This window comes from Podarcis cretensis, assembly GCF_951804945.1.
Source record: "Podarcis cretensis genome assembly, chromosome: 6".
In the NCBI taxonomy this organism is placed as follows: Eukaryota; Metazoa; Chordata; class Lepidosauria; order Squamata; family Lacertidae; genus Podarcis; species Podarcis cretensis.
Window position 1 is genome coordinate 64,270,736 of NC_137175.1, and position 22,507 is coordinate 64,293,242.

The 22,507-nt window shown below is 41.5% G+C and overlaps 1 protein-coding gene across 6 annotated transcripts in view; it reads left to right on the forward strand.

The window, feature by feature from the left end:
- The window catches only part of SGIP1 (SH3GL interacting endocytic adaptor 1), a 150,352-nt gene continuing 127,845 nt past the window's right edge, over positions 1-22,507 (forward strand). The window contains exons 1-4 of one of the 6 annotated variants that reach the window (XM_079981992.1): positions 1-224; positions 2,690-2,750; positions 4,090-4,120; positions 8,331-8,399. The gene's annotated coding sequence lies outside the window, so the exon portion shown is untranslated. Of the gene's footprint in view, positions 225-479; positions 528-1,921; positions 2,090-2,602; positions 2,751-4,089; positions 4,121-8,330; positions 8,400-10,140; positions 10,255-22,507 lie in introns of those variants that run through there. The other 5 variants (XM_079981994.1, XM_079981993.1, XM_079982013.1 and 2 more) reach the window with 5 other exon arrangements.

A 22,507-nucleotide genomic window follows, 5' to 3' on the forward strand; every position in this document is an offset into this window, starting at 1 on the left:
ACCCCATCAAAATTTCCCTGCCCCTCTGCAATTTGTGTCTGTGGGAGGGGAGGGGGAATGATATACTTTAGCAAGGGAAGGGTTAAAGTAATAGAGTTGATTCCTAGAGAAGAGAGACAGACTGCACTGGAGAAAATGGCTGAACAATGTATACAGGCCTTAACCCAACCATAAGAGCAACACAGTGCATTATCTACATCTAGGGAAACTGAGCAACTATTACAGTATGTTAAAAAAAAAAAAAAGGCTTTTCTGAGCTACAGAAACAAAAATAATATTGACAGGGAAGACTTGGGAGGGAGAGACGTTCATGACGCTCTGCAGAAACACAGTAAAAAGTAAACAAGAAGTGGCTATTCCACAGTAATTACCCTCATGCACACCCCACAATCTGTGATATAGGGAGGGGTGTGTGTCCCCCGGGAAACTCACAGGAACTCAGTTCCAGCACTCTCAGGTGAGTTCCAGCACCTCTCTGGTGGGCACCATTAAACAACAACAACAACAGAACAGGGAGGGTGTTGATGGTGAGTTTCAGCACCTAGAAAAATAGCACTGGGTATGGGGATAACTTGGCATGCCAATGGCCTGATATGGTGAGAAGTTGCAAGCACTATAATAATCAGAGATACTGAGATGTCAGGAAGTTATATGAGGATAAGAACCAATAAACATAAGGGGGGGTTATTTCTAATATGATTTAGGCCTCTGGTAGACTGCATAGAACAACTGGCACTGGATCCCAAAACATGAAAAAGAATCTAAGCATTTGTCCTTTGTTAATAATGACTGTATATACCTGCTATATTGCTTCGTCTGGCTATAAACATGCATCTCATGGACAGAAACAGAAGCTTAAAGAATTGTTTTAGATTTAAGCTATGTTGCAGTATCTGTATATGGTTCAGAGAAGTGTATATGGAAATACTGTGGATGGGAAAACCACACAATTATACATATTGTGGGTTTTTGTTTTGTTTTAATGGTGCATCCAAGGCGTAGTTTATAAGACAAAATTTATACAACTACTATTAAAAAATGTGGGGTGGCGGAAGAGGAGGAGTAAGGTTACAATCCGATACCCACCTAGCTGGAAATAAGCTTCACTTAAGTCAGTGGGTCCTACTTCTGAATTTACATGTACAGGTTTGTGCTGTAAATTGTTTTGCAAGTTCTTCAGACAAACTAGATAAATGCAGATTTATAGCAGCATAAGGACAAGTAGGTAGAATAGACAGAAATAACTGATGCATAATGCTCTATATACTTAAGTGTGGTGTGTTTTGTAATGGACCATATCCTTTTAGTGTTTGTTTTTGATTTGCTAGAGGCAGCTTTCGCTTGGTGCCTATAAACTGTATTCCTCAGAAACCACAGCAATATCAGCTGTAGGGGGAAATTTCACTTTCCTTTTTAAAAAGAAGCTGTCATGTGACAACTGTTTCCTTCAGCAAAATAAAGCTTTGAAGTAACCAAAAGCAACTAACATTCCATTTTCATTGGAAACTAAAATGCTTTTCTCCCTGAAACAATTTTAGATGCTATAAAATTGAACATGATGAACTAGGACAGAGAATAAGAATAATTGAAGTGCTCAGACAATTGATGCCCACAAAGCTGTCCTTAACATTTAAAGTATGCGGCAGCGGAGGAATCAGCATCCCAAATCATATACAGAGACTTGAATACAACATAACTCTTAACCAGACTTGTAAAGAAACCTTGCACATTTTGTGTTGGTCTGCTATGGAAATGCTGGCTTTTAGCTTCTTAGCAATGTACTAAATAACTGCATTGTACCAAGAGGACAGGTGGAAGCAGAATGGAGTGATTTGTTCATCCTCTGCCAGCTCTCTGTGTTTCCATGCTGGTTGTGCAGGAATAAACTGTGCTTCCTTTGTAGCTGGTGCAGAAATCTAGTAGGCTGGATGGAGCGATCCACCACCCCTCTGCCAACTGGAATTGATGGCTGGTCCACTTAAGAATTCAACCTAACAGTGCTGGGCAATTTTTCATTCACCAGGACACAGGCCAGTGGCACTCAAGGGCCTTTAAAGGTTACTTCTGCTCATCATAGCAGCTACCACTGGTAATTTTTGAATATGTTGTAGGATGGAAGTGTGTATGGATCCTCAGGCACAGCATTGTGCACTGGGAAGGAAAACATGTGAGGTTGACACAGTGGTCAAGTCAACTACATCCATGGGTGCATGTTTCCTGGATCTCCAGGTAGTGGTTGTGTTCCCTGGTGGAGAAGAAGCAAATGCAGCACCAAGGCCCTCCCAATCTGTTGGTTATTTGCCTGGGTGAGAATTATCTGTGCTCACACAGGTACATAGACTTTGTATGTCCATTGCCTAGGCCTCACGGCTGCAGTGCTGAGCTCCTAGGCCGGCTTAAACCCCTCCCTGGATGCCCAGTGGGATCCTGGTTTCTTGGCTTGTGCCCCATCAGGATCCAGCATGTGGGAGATTGAAGTCAAATACAACTAACAGTCATAGGGCTAGTTAGTGCATGAAGTACCACAGAGTTGTATTGCTAGATAGACTCAGCTAGGACACGCCCCTTCCTTCCTCTCTCTCTCTCTCTCTCTCTCTCTCTCAACATGTAACTAGATGGAGGTGTGTAAACTTGCTTCAGAGCTTACAGCATGTGTTTGGAACTATATTCTGTACTTTCTACCCAATAGAATTTTGCCTGTATTATCTTTGCTGCTGCATGGAACAATGCATGACTGAGACCTTGAATCTGTAAGTAAGTATTTTAAACTTATTTAACAGTGTGTGGTCTGCTCTAGGGGCACAAAGAGGTCAATTGTTATGCACCACTGAATGGGATAAAAAATGGTTTAACAACCTATATCTCCAAGACTACATTGCTGCTTATTTTTGTGAGTTTAATATTCTGCTTCTGGAGCTCACTGTGTGCTAGCCCCATGTTTTGAATCTAGGCACCTATCCATTTTCTTTTTGTTGTTCACCTACACATGTGGGTCCTTATACAGCAGTAGTCAACTCACAAGGTTGCAATGGGTTCATCACAGCCATAGTGCTGAATACTATTCCAGTAGCAAGGACTGCTTGGAATGATGACCTGATCCTTTCCCTACTTCTCTGCCAACCCCACTCAGCTGCTATATAATCAAAGCTGTGGCCTGATGGGAATTGTAGTCCAGCAGCACCTGGAAGCAAGAGGTTCCACACTCCCAGTTTAAAGAACTAAGGGTTTAAATTAGAGTATTGAGAGCTTAAATTAGTATGCAGATGATGGGTGGCCTCTCCTCTTTCAAAGGTGTATAGCACCTTGAAGATGTGCACAGATGGCAGCTGATGCAAGACTTGATGCGTGGTCCTTTATTTATTTACTTTTTTAAAAAAAAATTCTGCCCTTCAGCAAAATGATCAGCCACCTGTAGATGAAAAAAGAGATAGTCTGCAGTTTTAAACACACTAACTAGGAAGTAAGCTCCATCGAGTCCAGGGGGATTTGCCTTTGCGTAAAGATGCATAAGATTGCACTTGAAATTAGAGCTGCAGTGCATATGTTCAAACATTGCATCTTCTACCATGGTTCTAATCAAATCAGCCAGTTTTAGGAGATGTTCAACTGTATTTTGAAATACGGTGCATGGAAAAAGCCACAAAGAAGGACATTGGCTTCCCCCTAAATTAAAACAAATCCTTTAAAATAAACAGTATTTGCATCTTTCATGTAACTATTGTAGCAAAAAAAGCTATAATTATGATATGTACTGTCAAAAGCAAAAATAAATAACCAAAACAAAATCTAGATCTGTATTTTGCATCAGATGAAATATTAGCTCAGGCTGACATATGTATTTACATGCAGCAGCAAGCCTAACCATTAGATGTCAGTAGTGTGCACAGTACAAGACTGATATTTAGCTGCCAAATCACCAGCTCAGATAGTCACCATGATAAACACTTCATTTCCAGTTCCAAGAGGCAGTCATTAGCCCTTTAATGATGTAAAATGTTCAAGGGCATGGGGTTTTTGAGCTCTTAAACTTTCAGCAGTAGGTTACTGTAATGTTAAGGGAATCTGGTCTTTTTGTTTTATATGTTCCAGTTCACCAGAGTCTGGAGTAGTTCCAGTCCAGGTAAGGTTACCCCTTTCTACATTACAAACTACTTCTGAAAGTCCTCTCCATTTCAAAAGGGCTGTGTTGCATTTTGAATGGGAAGCTGGTTCAAGAGACATGGCCTAAAAAGCCCTCCAGCTACATGGAGCATGTTGTACAATTATTTGGATTCTAGCCAGTGTCTGTATCAATTCAAGGAGAGAGATAAAGAAATTTACTACACTGTAAATTCACTCTTCTGTCTAGAGTGTAGCCTTTATATCTGAAATAGCACCACCTCTTGGTCCTCTAAATCAGGAGAGGTTATGAAAGCTCTGGATCAATGTTTGGGCCCTCACTTGTGGGGTGCCTCAGGGTTCCGTCCTCTCCCCCATGCTTTTTAACATCTATATGAAGCCGCTGGGAGAGATCATCAGGGGGTTTGGACTGGGTGTCCATCAATATGCAGATGATACCCAGCTCTACCTCTCTTTCAAATCAGAACCAGTGAAGGTGGTGAAGGTCCTGTGTGAGTGCCTGGAGGCGGTTGGAGGATGGATGGCGGCTAATGGATTGAGGTTGAATCCTGACAAGACAGAAGTACTGTTTTTGGGGGACAGGGGGCGGGCTGGTGTGGAGGACTCCCTGGTCCTGAATGGGGTAACTGTGCCCCTGAAGGACCAGGTGCGCAGCCTGGGAGTCATTTTGGACTCACAGCTGTCCATGGAGGCGCAGGTCAATTCTGTATTCAGGGCAGCTATCTACCAACTCCACCTGATACGCAGGCTGAGACCCTACCTGCCCGCGGACTGTCTCGCCAGAGTGGTGCATGCTCTAGTTATCTCCCGCTTGGACTACTGCAATGCGCTCTACGTGGGGCTACCTTTGAAGGTGACTCGGAAACTACAACTAATCCAGAATGTGGCAGCTAGACTGGTGACTGGGGGCGGCCACCGAGACCACATAACACCGGTCTTGAAAGACCTACATTGGCTCCCAGTACGTTTACGAGCACAATTCAAAGTGCTGGTGTTGACCTTTAAAGCCCTAAACGGCCTCGGCCCAGTATAACTGAAGGAGCGTCTCCACCCCCATCGTTCTGCCCGGACGCTGAGGTCCAGCGCCGAGGGCCTTCTGGCGGTTCCCTCATTGCGAGAAGCAAAGCTACAGGGAACCAGGCAGAGGGCCTTCTCGGTAGTGGCGCCTGCCCTGTGGAACGCCCTCCCATCAGATGTCAAAGCGATAAATAACTACCTGACATTCAGAAGACATCTGAAGGCAGCCCTGTTCAGGGAAGTTTTTAATCTGTGATATTTTAGTGTATTTTTGGTTTTTATGGAAGCCGCCCAGAGTGGCTGGGGAAACCCAGCCAGATGGGCGGGGTACAAATAATAAATTATTATTATTATTATTATTATTATTATTATTATTATTATTGAATGCAGTGGTGGCCAGTAAACTGAGTCCTGGGAAGAAAGGAGGCTCTTTGCGTCATTCCCATGTTTGTGAAATTAGCAAGTTGCCAACTACAGTCATACCTTGGGTTACAGCTGCTTCAGGTTGTGTTTTTTTGGGTTGCGGACCGCCTAAACTCGGAAGTACTGGAATGGGTTACTTCCGGATTTCGGTGGTTGTGCATGCGCAGAAGCGCCGAATCACAACCCGTGCATGCACAGACATGGGTTGCAAATGATGCAGGTTGTGAACGTGCATCCCGCACGGATCACGTTCGCAACCCGAGCGTCCACTGTATGGCTATTCCTAGATAGGGATAGCCTGATCACTGTAGTCCATGTGTTGGTAACCTTGAGGCTGGATTACTGTAATGTGCTCTACGTGGGGCTGCCCTTGGTCTGGTTTGGAAACTCCTGCTGGTGGGGGCATCTGGTCAAGAACATGTGATGCCAAGGTTAAAACAGCTGCATTGGCTGACCATCTACAGACGTGCCAGGTTCAAGGTTCTTGCATTAATTTACAAACTCCTGAACAACTTAGGTCCAGGGTACCTCAGGGATCGCCTGAACCCTTATATTCCAACTAGATCACTGAGGTCATCTACTGGAGTGTCACTGGCCATTCTATGAGTTGGTGAGGGTCATTTGACAACCACTTTAGTATCTTTGGCCCAGTCCTTATGGAATACTTTGTGAATAGAGATTCGGCAGGTAGCTTCAGTGTCAACTTTTAAATGCCTGCTGAAACCTTTTCTATTACACCAGGCCTGAGCAGGCAATTAAAAATACATCTTTCCTCAATGGTTAATTGATGTCTCTTTTTAACCTTTTTATATGTTTTTAATTGCATGCTTTATGTTCCATTGGTGTAATCTGTTTTGATATTTTTTATGATATAAAAGGTAAAGGTACCCCTGCCCGTACGGGCCAGTCTTGACAGACTCTGGGGTTGGTGCGCCCATCTCACTCAAGAGGCCAGGGGCCAGCGCTGTCCGGAGACACTTCCGGGTCACGTGGCCAGCAGTGGCATATAAATACTTTTATAAATGAATAAATAAAAGGCAAAGTCAATCTGCTAACTTTATAAAGGGTAAGGGCTTTCTACTTTCCCAGACTAGAACTGAAAGTGGTGGAAAACTCTTGCCCTGCTTGCTCAGCCTTAATTAACATGAGTATATAACTGAAGGGCAACTGTCAGTTAGTTTAAATTTCATTGTGGAAACTACTGTGCCTTTAACATTTGATAGAGCTTGTGTGCATTTAATGGTTGCATTGCCAACATAAATTAAGCAGGGAAAGCTTTCCATAACCAGAAGATCCATTGATGGGAAAAGCTATTACCTGCTGTATTTTTGCTTGTCATAATCAGATTTTTAAAATAATAATAATGCAGGATCACTGCCAGGAAAACACTATAATGCATGAGCAGGAAAACACCAGTTTTAATATTTGCATTAAAATAGTATATCTGAATGCTGTGGATCTTAGTCTCACTTGTGCTTGAACTGGGTAGCTGTCTTCTCTAAACTAAATGGAAATGATAAACTAATCTATTGAGCATAGCTATGCAAAGGTTGTGGACTGTGTGTAATAAGCTACTTCAATTCCTTGTGTAGTCCTGACACTAACATACCTTCCTCTCACCAGCCAAGTAGCTCTGAATAGATTTTGGAGTGTCCCCGTTTGGTTAAATCAATATTACTAGATTAAGCATTTTAAAGAGAACAACCACATTTTATGTTTACTACATATTCAGAGTTCTGTTGTGTGTGTGTTTTTTAGCTAACCATCTGTGTTTCTGTCAGTCAATGGCTGAGAAAAATTGGATGGGGTCCCAGTCCTTCTGGGTCATAGTCTTTTGCACTGGCATAGTTTCCTAGACCACATGGGGAACCTGATGCCCTTCAGATGTTACTGGATTTCAGCTCCCATCAGCCATATCCAAAATGGCTGATGGCCAATGATGATGGGTGTTGTAGTCCAACATCTGAAGGACATCAGGTTGGGGAAAGCTGCATTAAAATGTGCCTTATAATGTATAGCACAGTAGTTTAAATGTCATAGTGAATGAATGAAGACATGTTTTCAATGCCTCTTTTGAGGGTATTTTGCATTTTTGTAATCAAATTTAGATGGGACAGGGCAATTCATAAAGGTTTCAGATAGATTATTTGAAGGAAGTGTTTTTTTTAAGCATGCCAAGCAACGCCTAACTATTAAAAGAAAATCTAAATACAGTTTCCAATGTGTCCTTAAGAGTATTTGCTGACTTATTTAATACAGCAAAATATGAGTGTGCCTAAGAAGACCTGCTGCGGGCATGAACAGAGCTCATATGCCTTTAATTTGTGCAACCAGGGAGTCCCACCAGGTGCAGCTGGTTATTAAATAGAGTGGTAAGGCAGAGAAAAGCTGCACCTTCAGCCACACAACTGTTCAAAGATTCAGGGAGCCGTGTCCTTGTGTCTAGTGGTATGTCTGAATTTTAAAGGAGTTCCTTCAAACAGTGTAAAGAAACCATCATTACAGATAATGCCTGCCCTTCGTAAAAACAGCCATGTCCCATCTCAATTGGTGTGCTTTAGTTGAATGATCTTTGATAATGTGAAATACATTTCAGAAGGTTTTGCGGTGGCGCTATCTATATTAGTCATCCTGCTACTTTTTTGGGGTACATATCAGTTAATTAAATCTGCATGCCTGAGAATCACAGATAGTGATACTGTGTTTAGTGGAAAGAAACTAGTTCTCATGACTTCAGTTGCATTTGCTGATTCCTGTCCTTGTTTATTCAGGAGTAAATGGATTACAGTGGAATGGACTTGCTCCCAAAGAAGTACCAAGGATTGCAGCCTGATATTCAGGTAAGCTTTATTAGTAGGGCTTGCTTATAAGAAAATTTGGTGACAGTAGCATTGGAAGTATTTATGCAACTTTGGCGAAATATGTAGGGAATGATTTGTGTGTAAGTTCTTTCAGTATATAGAGATGTGAAATTCCCTTACATTGAAGCTAGGCTTACAAATATCCCTGGTTTGAGCTTCAAACAAGCCCAAGCAGCTGGCCTCTAACTTACTATTATCCTTGTAATTAGACGTAATTTATTATTATTATTATTATTATTATTATTATTATTATTATTATTATTATATTTATTTACTGATACAGTGCAAAAGTTGGGAAGCGCAGAAAATATTGGTGAGCTTTGGTTTCTTACATTGAAAAATCGAGGCGCTATGTACTAAGGAGGTGATACTGCCTCTCTTATCAGACTGTAGCAGACTGTTCTGTCAAAAAAGATCTGCCTCTTGACAGTTGCCCATTTTAAAAAGCTCTGGATGAGGGGAAATATTAGCTGTCAGGTGAGTCCTAAGGATTCTTGGAGAGTGCTGCTAGACAGTAATTCCTGCATGTGACTGGGAGAGATGTTTCCCCAGCTGTGTGTTTAACCTTATTAAGATGGCTTTGCAGACTGGATAAGCTTTGCAAGGCAGGATAGTGGAAAATGACGTAACAGAGGGACAGAGATGTTATCCTCTGCGTTTTTTTGTTTTTTTAAAAAGTGAAGTTCTGTAGCTTTGAGTGGGGTTTTATTTCCTGTTTTGCCTTTGTTCTATCTCCATGGAATTATAGAAGTGTCTTTTCCCTGAGTTAAATAAAATGTTTGTAGAAGTGCTTCCTTCCATGGTGGAGGAAAAGGCTGAATGGACATTGTATGACACTTTAGTATGTCCAAAGATGGGAAGTCTTTCTGTAGAGCTGAAATGGCTGTGGAAAGGAGTAATTTTGGTAAATCTACCCGTGGCTGACTTATGAAAAGCAAAGCAAAAGGGCTTGAATTTGGGGTTTTGTTTTGCCAGACATACAGTTAGACCAATAGGGGTACCCTAAATGATGTAATGAAACACTTACCTCCTAAATTTATTTAAAGTAAATCAATTGTTTTAAGTATAAACTTGTTTTACAGGAATTGAGCAGGAATTGAGTTGCTGGTTAAAGTATGTAAAATAAAACAGTTATTGCTAAAGCCTGCTTCTTACTGAAATGGTAAACCTATGTTTGGCTGCCCACACAGCTCCGATGTATGTGAGGAGTGTGTCACATCTGAAAGTTCCTAAATAATGAAAGCTAAGTATTTGGGAGAAGAGTTATAACTTTACTACTCTCCCTGACATGCTAGATTTCTGTGTGAAGGAGTTTTGTACTATATGGCTTTTGTACAGAGAGGAACTTTCGGTTCCACCTGCAATTTATAGTGGCACAGTTCAGGCATGTTTTCTATCTCTCCCAGAACTAGGCCCATAAGAGACCATCTTAACAAATGCCATGGCTTTCGTTGTTTATGGTTTTTTATTGGTTTATGGGGTTATATTTCTGTAAAAGTGGAAATACTGTATTGAGCTGTGACCCGGGAAGTAAAATGCTGCCTTTGAATCCCTGTGTATGACCTGAACTGCTCTCTGTACCCAAAGGCGTAGGCTAATTGTCTCTACTTACACGGCAGGGAGGGGGGTATTAAGTGAGGCAAGTTGTGGTGTAGCTGATTAAATTTCTCCTGTACACTGTACACCACTCTTACAAAACCTATAAATTTTGTATTGACAGACTGACTGTGAATTTATCTGTAGATCTCTAGTTTCTGGGCAACAAATGAAGAGGCAGCCAAAAGTTTCCTAGTTATTTATAGATGCACCAAACTCAAAGCGAGTCACCAGCTAGGTACAAATTGGATTGAGATCCTGTACTTCTGGTTATGTAGAGTTTTTTGGCAGGATTCTTATGAACAGGAATGAAAATATCCACCTTCTGAAATTTCCCCTTCTACAACACTATTCAAGGTACCAGAATCATGTCCTTCCATTATCTGCTATTACCTTTTGCTCAGCTGAGTTTTGGGTAGGAGTCTCATGTAAAAGACTGGGTTTAAAGTTTCATAGTGTAGCCAATGACTTTGGAATGTGTTCTTAAATAAATGCTCTCTTTTCCTTACCAGATTATAAAGAGTGGCATGTACAGTGGCTAAAAGAATAAAGCTCTCTATTGCACAGGAGTAAACTTTGCATAAGGGATGCATAAGGGATGAAGGTGGCGCTGTGGTCTAAACCACACAGCCTAGGGGTTGCTGATCAAAAGATTGGCTGTTCGAATCCCCGTGACTGGATGAGCTCCCGTTGCTCGGTCCCAGCTGCTGCCAACCTAGCAGTTTGAAAGCATGTCAAAGTGCAAGTAGATAAATAGGTACCGCTCCGGCCGGGAAGGTAAACGGGGTTTCTGTGCGCTGCTCTGGTTCGCCAGAAGCGGCTTATTCATGCTGGCCACATGACCCGGAAGCTGTCTGTGGACAAACACCGGTTCCACCGGCCAATAAAGCGAGATGAGCGCCGCAACCCCAGAGTCATCCGCGACTGGACTTAACAGTCAGGCATCCCTTTATCTTTACCTTTAAACTTTGCATGTTTAGATCAGACTGGCTAGACTCAGCAATGAGATTATCACCAAAGGAGGAAGAAGGGAGGATGACAGCACAAGTGGTAATAAGATTATGTAATTACACAGTCCACTAATAACTGCCGAAAGAGTGGCCTGGGTTTTTAAAGGTTTTTTTTCCAGTTTGCAGCATCTATTCTTTGTAACCTTTCACAATATTTTCAGTAGAAAAAGAATCTCTTGCATTCAGGCTGCAATCTTATACTCTTACATGTGAGTAAGACTCATTGCAGTCAATGGGACTACTTCTGAGAATCTACTGAACAGGAAGCAATAAAACAGGGGTTGCCAATCTTTTTCGGATCAATGGACACCTTGAATTTTCAGAGTGCTGTAGGTACCAGCAACAACATGGTTGTTAAGGGGGCAGGACATAGCACAAAATCAGACAGTACAGTTATGGTGAAGATAAGTTCCACTGAATTCAAGAGAACCAACTCCTAGGTTAGTACATATAGGACTGCAGCCTAAGGATCACATAGAGGCCAAGGCAGATGGATCAAACCTAGAGCACACAATTCACTCAGAAGTGTCCCTGCACAAGGCCCACTGAAATGAATAAGAGCTGTGCTAAGCCATATTTCCTACTCATTCTGCTTAGGCTTCTAAAAATAATTTCCTGGTGGATTGTGCCACTGGATTTTCCATGTAGGGAGCCAAAAATATCTTGCACAACCCTAATTTGGTAGCAGATTTTGGCTGCAATTTAGATCCAAAGTGTCTTACTGTGATTGAGTCAAATATTGTAGAAAACCTCAGATGAGCTGCAGGGGAGTTTGTTTTTTTAAAAAACCCAAAATATAGAGAGCCTTGTGATCGTATATCCCTACCCCACACATGCACTCCACTTTATAAAATCAGGAGTGGTTTTAGCCTTCAATCAGTTCTGTAGTTGTTAATGCTCAGAGTGTGAGTTGGTACATTTTTTTTCACTTCACAATTGATTTTAAAGCAGGTTGCCTCTTCAGAAGAAAAATATGGCATGTAACTTAAATTAGAATCTAATATCCATGTGGTCTGTGTGGAAGTCAATTAGTCTGCACTAATTGCTATACAGGGATGAACTACAGGCGTTGTCAACTGGTATCTGTCAGATTTGATTTTCGTAGGCTCTTAAAAGAAACCCCAGCATCCAACTTCTATGTTCATATATGAGAGCAATTAAAATGTACACACAGTGAAATACGAACTCTGTTTCAGACCCAGAACGCTTGAAAAGGTCAAACCCATCAAATACAAACACAAGTTCTCAGATAACTAGATTGAAGTTTTATTACCTTTCTTGTGTTCTATTGAAACATGTTTTAAATGGGCTGTACATATTTTATTGCAAAGAAAAATGATGTGTTTCGTTCTTTGACTAATCAACTGCTGTTGAGCTGTCAAGTCTGAATATTCATATATGCTGATAGTTTTATAAAGTACAATAGTAAAGTTATTAGTAATATTTTTATCACCTTTAGAGACTTGCTATTGCGCCTTCTGCCATTCATTTAGCTGACACAAGCTAGGGACTGAAAGTCTCACCCATCTTCGCCACCACCCTTGTCTGGGATCAGCTGAAAGTATGGAGTTCAAGGATGAGAGGAAACTGATTAGTACATAACTCCTCTCTTATCTCAGCACAACATGTGGAGCAGTGTGTTGTCCACTTGGTAAATGCTCCAACACTGATCCCTTTATTGTGGCAAATTCCAAACTACTTTGCAAACAAGGATGCAGCCTCAAAGTCAACCAAGACAAGTTATTCAGCTCTCCCTATTTATTTTTAAAAAGCGAAATACAGTTATGGGGGAGTAGTAGATTTGGTTGGAGCAGCTGTGTGTAAGAGGGCCTAATCCTTTCCTCCAGGACCATTTTTCTGATCACACTCCCCAGCCACTTTCCTGTCCATGGTGTGGGAGTTATGGGGAAGCAAGGGCTAAGGCTGAGGAAGTGATTTGCCCAAGGCCAGCCAATGAAATCCGCACTGTGCTCGCCGGAGTTCTCAGTGGCGCTCTGCATGTACTAATACAGCTTTCTATTATTTGCTCTTTTGAGATGGCAGGAGACAGTTATTTACAGTGGAAGAAAGGTTGACATTTGCTATGGATCAGTTAAGTGGCCATAAAGCCATGCAGGCCAATATGTGAAACAAAAATGTGTGACTACCGTGTATTATTTTGATTTATGCTTTGTTATTTACTGTCACGGTATTCCATCTAGGGATGAAGCTGGCGGATTTAAGCTTTATTTAGCAAATCCCTTGCCATCAGAACCTAAAGCTCCTTGCGCTCGGCAAGCACTGTCCAGAAGGCACCTTGTCTAGCAAGGCATATGGGGCATGCTACTTGGAGCTAATAGCTAGGAACCAAGGAATACAGCTGCTCCAGCAGGACCTTGTCTCGTGTAATAAAGCATGACTTCACTTTTGGCTATGACTAAGTCATCTTATTTTTAATGTTTCTGCATGGAAACTGAGGCTGTTCTTAATTTCTGAATGTAGGTTGCAAAAACAAAAACCTTCCTTAAAGGTTCAGATTAAAATCCAAGGGATTTTACTAAGCTGCCTCTTCACATGTCAGGACTGTTTAAATTGCTGTGAAAATCCTGATTTGTTCATGACAGTTGATAGCTGTAAGAATTGCCGTTGCTCAATGGTTGAGCACATCCAAGATTTTTGTCCTGCTTTTCTCTAGATAGAGTAGTAATCAGTGTGTTTCACCAAAGTCCAAAAAGGGAACAACAGATAAAAATGGGAGTTGAAATATTCTAAAGTAAATGAAGCAGTATGTAAAAGCAGCAGTTCTCAGTAAAAGCCATTTATGGAGCACAATACCGTGGAAATCCATGCAAGAATAGTTTTCACTGCCCGTTTGAAAGTGAGCAGTGTTAGTGGGGTCACCAGTTACATATTGCCAAAAAAAATAGAGGAGATGCATTACTGAAAGGTAACACAGATCTGCATAAAAATTTCATGTGCTAATATATATTTACGTATAATATGCTATAGATACACATTTAGAAATGATTACTATAATTTAAATAGAAATACAATAAACAGAAATACAATTCTTTTTTTTTGTTTATTTATGTTGTGAGTAGATTCATATCATGCCCATCATTGCAGTGTATCTCAACATGGGGTACAACACATGACTGTGACCAGGTGAACTGTTTGCCTGCTATCTATGTGCTGTTTCAACTCACATAATAAGTGCCAAATACTTTTCAGCCATCCCACCATGGCACCAGAAATGCACACACACTTACTAATTTTTATGAAACAGTTTAATCAATGGAACAGTGCCTATATGTTTTTCAGACATTATTGGAAGATAAAGAGAGCATGCTATGGGGCAGGGAAACCTTTCTTTAAAAGTCGCTGTCTGAAGACAGTAATGGTGCAAAACTGAAATGGGCTACTATGAGACCTTGGATCTTCTCTGACTAATGGTCAAACTAGACAAGACACTATTCACACAGGAAACAATTGTGTGAATGGTGTCTAGAGATAGGTATGAGGTAGAATGCAGATAAGGATTTTGGGACTAGATGGGTCTAAGGGTGTGGTCAGCTTTGCTCCTGGTCTATTCCTCATCCAGATCTACACCTCCCACACCAACTCTTTACCTTTTAAGAGCTATTCATGCAATGTCTGAGCAATGTCTTGCCACATTTGTCCTTAGAGAATCTTGGAGAAACTCTCTGGCTACCTGGAGCTTCTATTAGGCATTTTTTAAAAAAATGTTTCTGATTTATTTCTATGACATGTTACCAGCAAGTCATTGAATGGCCTTAAGCAAGTCCCAGTCAATTCCAAGTCTTTATGTCCAGTCCAGTAGTAACAATATTGTATCTGTAGGACTGTCTGTCTCCCTGTGTGTCTCCAAAGCAAGAATAAATTAGCTGGTACCAAGACCCTAGCCTACTGTGAGTTTAGGCAAGGGTGTTCTTTTGGCTTTAAATCTCTGGGAAGTGTAATCTAACTCTGGTCTCCAATTTTCAAAATTAAAGCATAAGAGAGTTTCTAGCCCACCCTTTATAATATGATTCCAGGGTGGGTTCAAGTAGAATAAAGCAATGCAGCCCAATGTTATAGAAGCAGGCACAAATACAGAATATTTTTGAGAAACGGTCAGGGAGTCATGATCTCAGCTCCTCATTTGCCGTGGGAATGGTGGAATTTCCAACCCCCTCCCCTGAAAAACCCTGGACAAACAGACAAATTTCACCTGGTGCCAAAAGAAGAACAGTACTGGCACTAGCTGTGCCCCTAGGACAGCCTACACCAGGCTGGTATCGTACCCTCCAGAAGTTGTGGGTAACAACTACCACCAGCCCCAGCCAACTTGGTGAAGGTTCCCTTAGAGGGAGGGCATTCTGCAGGCTGTTCATTTGACAAATGAGCAAGTGATCCAGATAAAGCAGGAGCCAAAGGCTGCAAAAGTTGGCAGGAGTGGCCTCCTTCATTTGTAAGAAGGGATACCCTGCAGCTCTGCTGGAGAGAGGTGGCTATCAATTCTGCTTAGAAGTCAATCCATTATGATGCTTTCTTTTCCCTTCGTTGGAGACAGGAAGCCCAAAAGTGGGATACCGCTGATGAGAACTTTGTTTTAAAATTCTAATACCGTTCTGTGAGGTGGCTTATTTTGCTTAAAATGGCAGATAATTATCTCAGGAATTGCTGAGGCTGTTAAGGTAAGCTGAGGACCCACTGAGATTCTTGACTGTTTCTTTCATTTTGAGAATCTGCTGTTGATGGCCCCTTCCAAACTCTGGGTAGTGCGTCTTAAATAAACTACTGCTCTCTCTTTTTAAAGCTAAAGTTGGTATAATAAAACACCACAGTGTTCATGGGCATTGCTATAACTTTCAGAAATGATAGCTTCTAACTAATGTTCTTTGTTCTTGCTATGCTAAAGAGAATTTATTGCACTATTACCCAGCAAGGGAGACAAGTTGGTGGGTTTTATATATTGCAAGGAATATAAATTTTTCTAGATGACACAGTGGAATTTTATTTATTTACAGATTATTAGGTTATACTTGATCCATTGAAAACAATATAGTAACATAATCCTATTGATTTCAGTATGTCTACTCTGACTATGACTTAATTGGTTTTCACCTACTGTGTGTATTTCAGAAGTGCATTATATTGTTTGAAAATATTAATGTTGATGTGTAACCTACCCACCCCAATACTTGTTGCTTTTTCCTTATCTCCCTCTGTATCTGCGTAGAATATTCTTCCATTGCTTACTAATTTTCAGGAACCTTCCAATATCTTTCCTATTATTTAATAGAAAAGGCCTCAGCCCTTCATGCAGAATTTTGTGAGGCTTACCTGTAGTTGCCATTATATGACAAATTTAACGGCTTTTATAAGTGGAAATGGATTTTGGACATATATGAAAGCATCCAGGATTTTGAAGAATTCTTGTTCAGCCCATTTTTGTCTCTCAGAATATAGTTAGGTGTGTAAGGAAAGAAGAAATACAATTAATCAGCACATTGCACTAGAATTTTCTTTGTATTGTTTAATACCAACTCCCTTCTCTTGCGGGGGCCCAATTAGTGCCAGTACCTTCCCTTAAGGGTTTAGGTGTAATCCTTGATGCCTCCCTTTCCATGGAGGCGCAGGTTACAGCAACAGCCAAGGTGACATTTTCCCACCTTCGCCGCATTAAGCAGTTGGTCCCTTATCATTCCCACCCCGATCTGGCCACAGTGATCCATGCAATGGTCACCTCCAGGCTTGACTACTGTAATTCGCTCTATGCGGGGCTGCCCTTGAAGGTGTCCCAGAAACTCCAGCTGGTGCAGAATGCTGCAGCGAGGCTCCTCACAGGGTCCCTGCCATGGGAGCATATTCACCCAGTGCTTTACCAGTTGCACTGGCTCCCGGTGGAGTATCGGGTCAAGGTGCTGGTTTTGACCTTTAAAGCCCTTTGTGGCTTAGGGCCCTCGTATTTATGGGACCGCCTCTCCTGGTATGCTCTGCAGAGGACCTTAAGGTCCATGAATAATCACAGTTTAGAGGTCCCGGGCCCTAAGGAAGTCAGATTATCCTCCACCAGGGCCAGGGCCTCCGCAGTGATGTCTCCAACCTGGTGGAATGCTCTGTCCCATGAGACCAGGGCCCTGCAGGATTTAACTTCCTTCCGCAGGGCCTGTAAGACAGAGCTATTCCGCCTGCCTTTCAATTTGAACTTAGCCTGATCTTTTATTCCTCTTCCTTCCCTCCCCTTTTTATGAAGATTACCCGTCTGGGATCCCACAGCTAATTCTCCCCTGGTCTCCTCACTGGCCCAAATAGGATTAATTTAGCCAGCTAGCCCTGGTGATCATCTAATGTTTATTGGATAGATTTCCCCCTAAATTGATTTTTGAATTCTGAATTTATTGTTATTCACGTTTTATACTGTATTTTATGCTGCATCAATTAAGTGTTTTAAATTTGTTGTTAGCCACCCTGAGCCTGGTTTTCTGAACCGGGAAGGGTGGGGTATGTATAAAATTTTATTATTATTATTATTATTATTATTATTATTATTATTGGGCAATGGAATGTAGATTGCAGGACATTATAGTGTGGTAGTATTGTGCCTGGGTTGCTCATTCCTTCATATTTAATTGTTTTATAAATATTGTTCCTCAAATATCCCTACATAATTTAGTAGATATATTATGTTCTAAGAAAGTTAGAACAAAGTTTCATTACACCTGCTGAAGAAATAATGTAAATTTGTAAAGCAACTATTATAAAGTCAACTTAAATTAAAACATAAGGAGACAAATGGTTGTGACTCCTCTAAAATTTTCTCCATCCACCCACAACTGCTATTACTTAAAAAAATAAATAAATTAAAAATCTCCTGACATTGGGCTGTATCCAGTTTTTTCAGAGTAGATCCATTAAATTTAGTTGTCCTGAATAACGTTGCAATCAACAAAATAGTGAGTAGCAACACATTCATGGTAACATCTAGCTTGACCATAAATTACAATTACTCAATTTACCCATTGCTGTCTTTTTTTATTTGTATATTTTATTTGCCTTTTATGTTTTATGTTGCTATGGCCATTGGCTAATGCGAATAAAGTTTACCGTATCTTATCTTACAATTACTCAAGTGTGCCCCCCATAGGGTGCAGTATAAGCAAAGCACATTGTTCACATGGAAAATTTCCAGTGTTTTCCTTTTATAAGTCAAGGAGCAGCAGTGAAGTTTGGCAGTGCATAGGACAGTACCATTCACAGTTTCTCAGAGCTACTTTGCTTTTGCTGTCTGTCTAGACTTCATCATGTGTGTCTCTTACCCCACACTAAAGTGCTTTCTTGTTCAATAATTCATTTGAATGAAGAGCCTTAAGTTAACCTCCCCACCCCCCACCTGATTTCTATAACAGGCTATCTTGGGAGCCTTTAGTAAATCAAAGGGCTGAAGTAAAATGGGTGTGTAATTACAGTGGTACCTCAAGTTACAAACTCCTCAGGTTACAAACACTTCAGGTTACAAACTCCGCTAACCTGGAAGAGATACCTCGAGTTGAGAACTTTGCCCCAGGATGAGAAGGGAAATTGTTCCAGCGGCGCAGTGGCAGCAAGAGGCCCCATTAGCGAAAGCACGCCTCTAGTTAAGAACAGTTTTAGGTTAAGAACGGACCTCCGGAACGAATTAAGTTCGTAACTAGAGGTACCACTGTATAATTATGCACTAAAAATGTTAACACATATGATGCCATGCTACAGCTGGTATACATGTGGTCTTTATTCTGTGACCGATTCTGAAACAGTGTCCGTCAAGATGACTGGTTGTGTGTGTATGCAATAGTTCTCTGCACTTGTATGCACACCTTGCATAGGAGCCAACTCCTAGGGGCTGTGGGGGCTTCAGCCCCCACAATAAAATATTTGAGGTGGTCAGGCCCCCACAAAGTTCATGGACATTCCCATTCAAATGGTGTGTGCACTGTGTCATGTGACTGATGATGTGGGATGGGGCTTACCTAGGCCCCCCACAATATTTTATTCAGATTGGCACCACTGACATCTTGTATTCCTTCCAGGCCTGTACAGAGGAGGATGGGAACTGGGTACACTTGCTCCAAATTTGGAGAGCTAAGGTGGTCAGGGCCCCCGCCAGGGATCGGCTGCTTTTTTGTTGAAGTTTATTTCTTTATTCTAACAAGACTCCTGCCCTGGGCTTCAGACAAGCTCTGCACCAGCATGATTCCTTCTCAACTCAACTGAGAAGCATTGAAGAGATGGCCATATGTAGTTATTGAGGCCCAGTACTGCCCAGTGTAAACAGTTTGCATTGGAATGGCCCAGTCTTCCAGCTGTTTTGTGGGGTATGAGAAACTGGCTGTGCAGGGGTGGGCTGTCACCACAACATTATCTGCTTTTTAGTCCCGGTCACGTCTCAACTTGGAAAGAAATAGTATCTCTTTATGCACTTTGAAGTTAAGAGTTTTTGTCTTGTTTTCAAGAGAAAGACGTTATGTCTTTTTAAAGTGTCTTTGATCTTCTGTAACAAACCACAATATTAAGAAACATCCACATTCATGCTAATGGTTGGTTCACACAACCTCTAAACTGGAATTTGTATATATAGGGTGATATTAAATTCTAGTTCTACTCAGAATAGACCCATTGATGATTTTCGGAGGGTGGAAACATGAGAACAGGCCTCTTCTGCGGTTACTCCCTGCTCTTCCCCAGGGAGACTTGCCTGGCACCTTCGTTGCATATCTTTAGGCACCAGGCAAAAGCATTTCTCTTCTCCCAGGCCTTGATTTAATTATTTAAACCCAATCTATGGCCTTTTAAACTATTGGGAGGGGTATTGTTTTTGTTATTATGGTATTTTTCTGTTTTTATATTATAAACCACCCTGTGATCTTCGCATGATGGGCAGTATATAAATTAAATAAATCAATAAATGATAAAATTACTTAGTTTCATTAATTTCAGTGGGTCTATTCTGATTGGGTTATAGTTGAATACAACTACAGGAGGTACTCTGTACATGTACGATGTAAAATTGGATCCATGGTGCACATGAGCATCAGACACCATCACTCTTTCTAATGGGAAAGCTCTAACTGCAGGCGAAAGCATATATGTACAATGGGCTTGTGTAGCACATTGCATTGTATGTTCATAGGCATACATTCAGGCTCATGGTGCTGTTGCACATATGAAATTTCCAAATCACCGATTATCTGAGAATTAATTTCTAGTTAGGATTAAAACAGCAACTATGAAGGAGATTGTCATCTGGGCAGCCATACACACTGCCCAGGCTTGTGTCCCGGGCAGGTCACTTCGCTGCTGCTAACACAGTGGCTTGACTCCACCCGCAGAGGTGCACTCCATTGTCTCTTGAGACAGACGGATGCCAACAAGTCTCAAAGCAGCGGAATGTTTGTACTGATTGGAAGAGAGCAAAGAAACAATAAGAGCAGTTGGCAGTCCTGCGGGCTCCATTATTATGACTCAACCTTCATACCAAGATCATGTGAATTTCCAGTTGGTCAGTCAAGACTGTGCAAACTCCTTCCTCTCTAATCCCCCAAAGCCATTATTTCACTGACCAGGACTGTGCACTAGTGCTGCTGCATCTAAGTTGTATTTCTGCAAAGAAGACAAATTTTGAGCTGAGGTGTCTAAAAGACTGGGAGTGGTGGGTCCATTGGGCAAAATTCCATTATAGTCTCCATGTCATATGGCTTCAAGGGCATATTCCTACATCAAGGTTCAAACCAAGGCTAGTGTTCTAGAAAGTTTGCCAAGAACATTGAATTATTAGATTTAGAGGACTTTGTCCTTACTTGAACATCTTAATGCAAAAATCATACTAAGAAATCAAATCATGCCCCTTGTAAGTCTGCTGTTAACCATGTGTACCTTTTTGAACTCTTATAGCTACCTCTTATACCATAAATGAGGCGGAGAAGACCTTTGGCCCTCCAGATGTTGATGGACTGCAATTCCTATCAGCCCGAGCCAACATCACCAATTGTCAGACATGATGGGAGTTGTAGTTCAGCAGCATCTATAGAGCCAAAGGTTCCTCACAGATGGATAAATCTGTTACTTAAGAATTCTCCAGCCTGTATAGCACAGGTCACTGGAAAATCCTGCAGCAGGGATTTGAGAGAGCAGATCCTTTGAGAAAACACAGCATGTTTAAATGGAAAAAACGTTAACTTCACCAAGTTCCCTTAATCCTGGTACTATGTGAAAGAGTAAATAATTATTTTTCCAGAACTTTAAAGAATACCTTAAGACTGTTGCAGAGATAGATAACTCTTATCTAAGTCTCCTTTAGCAGTCACTGAGACAAATTTTATTTGCTTCCACTGTGAGCATTGGCTGTGGCAAAAATACCCACTTCACATATTTACTTCAGTAGTAAATATGTTTAGCAATACAAATGGCTACAGAAGAACTACTAGGATATGATTAAATACGCCTGCTATGGAAGGAGAAGACAGACGAATTACAGGGGGTAGTCAGCAACACTCTAGGTTTTCTTACCCCATCATTTAGCCTTGTATATACAGTTTGTTACTGCATTACAAGGTAACAAGTGAGAGATGCCAGTGTTAACTCTGCTGGTTCGTGTCTGTTTTACCGTTGTGTTTCCTGAAAAGCTGCAGCCTGGTCCCACAGCTTTTTATTTCTTCTCTCCTGACGTTCTTGCGCATTTCCGAGCCTGCTGGTTTTGAAAGTCCCTCGTGTCTGTATCCCTTTTGTTTCCTCTGGTTTTCTAATGGCAGTTCCCTGCCCCTTGATGCGGATGCTCTCCAAGCGAAATTAATTCCAGTGCACTCTTGGAAGGTGGTCTGGGTGAAATTCCTTCTGCATCCTCCTCCTGAGGATAATTGTTTATGATGTGACGTCAGGCCAATTGATTTTTCTCTTGAATGGTTGGTGGGGGGCAGGGAAGGAGGGACTGGCAGGGAGGAGAGGGGAATGGGGGGGGGGAGGAATCAGCCGACACAAATGTGAAGCCAGGCTTAGTTTCTCTGTGTTATGAGATCTATAGAAGCTGACATCCTGGATACATGGGCATTATCAGAAGGCAGCTGCGCAGTTCCATTTATACAGTACCATGCCAGCAGAATTTATTTTTAATTTGTTTTTAAAAATAAAAATAAAAAAGAATATAATTAAAGCAATTTTGCCCCAACCCTGTTTACATGCAGATTTCACAGCAAACCTCTCTGCTAATCTGACAGTGCTTGATAATTAATCTTGTTCACCCAGATGCTGCCACAAGATTATAGAGGGGGGAAGTACATCACAAGGCACAGAAGCTGAGGGCGTGTGTGTGTGTGTGTGTGTGTGTGTGTGTGTGTGTTGTGAAACCGAGGGGGAGAAAGGGGGGAAAATAGGTTCCTGTGTTCTCCAGGGGTATTGTGTCAGGAGATGCAAGCAAGCTACCATGTGATGAGATAGAAAGCTAGAGGGATTGGCTGAGATACTAGC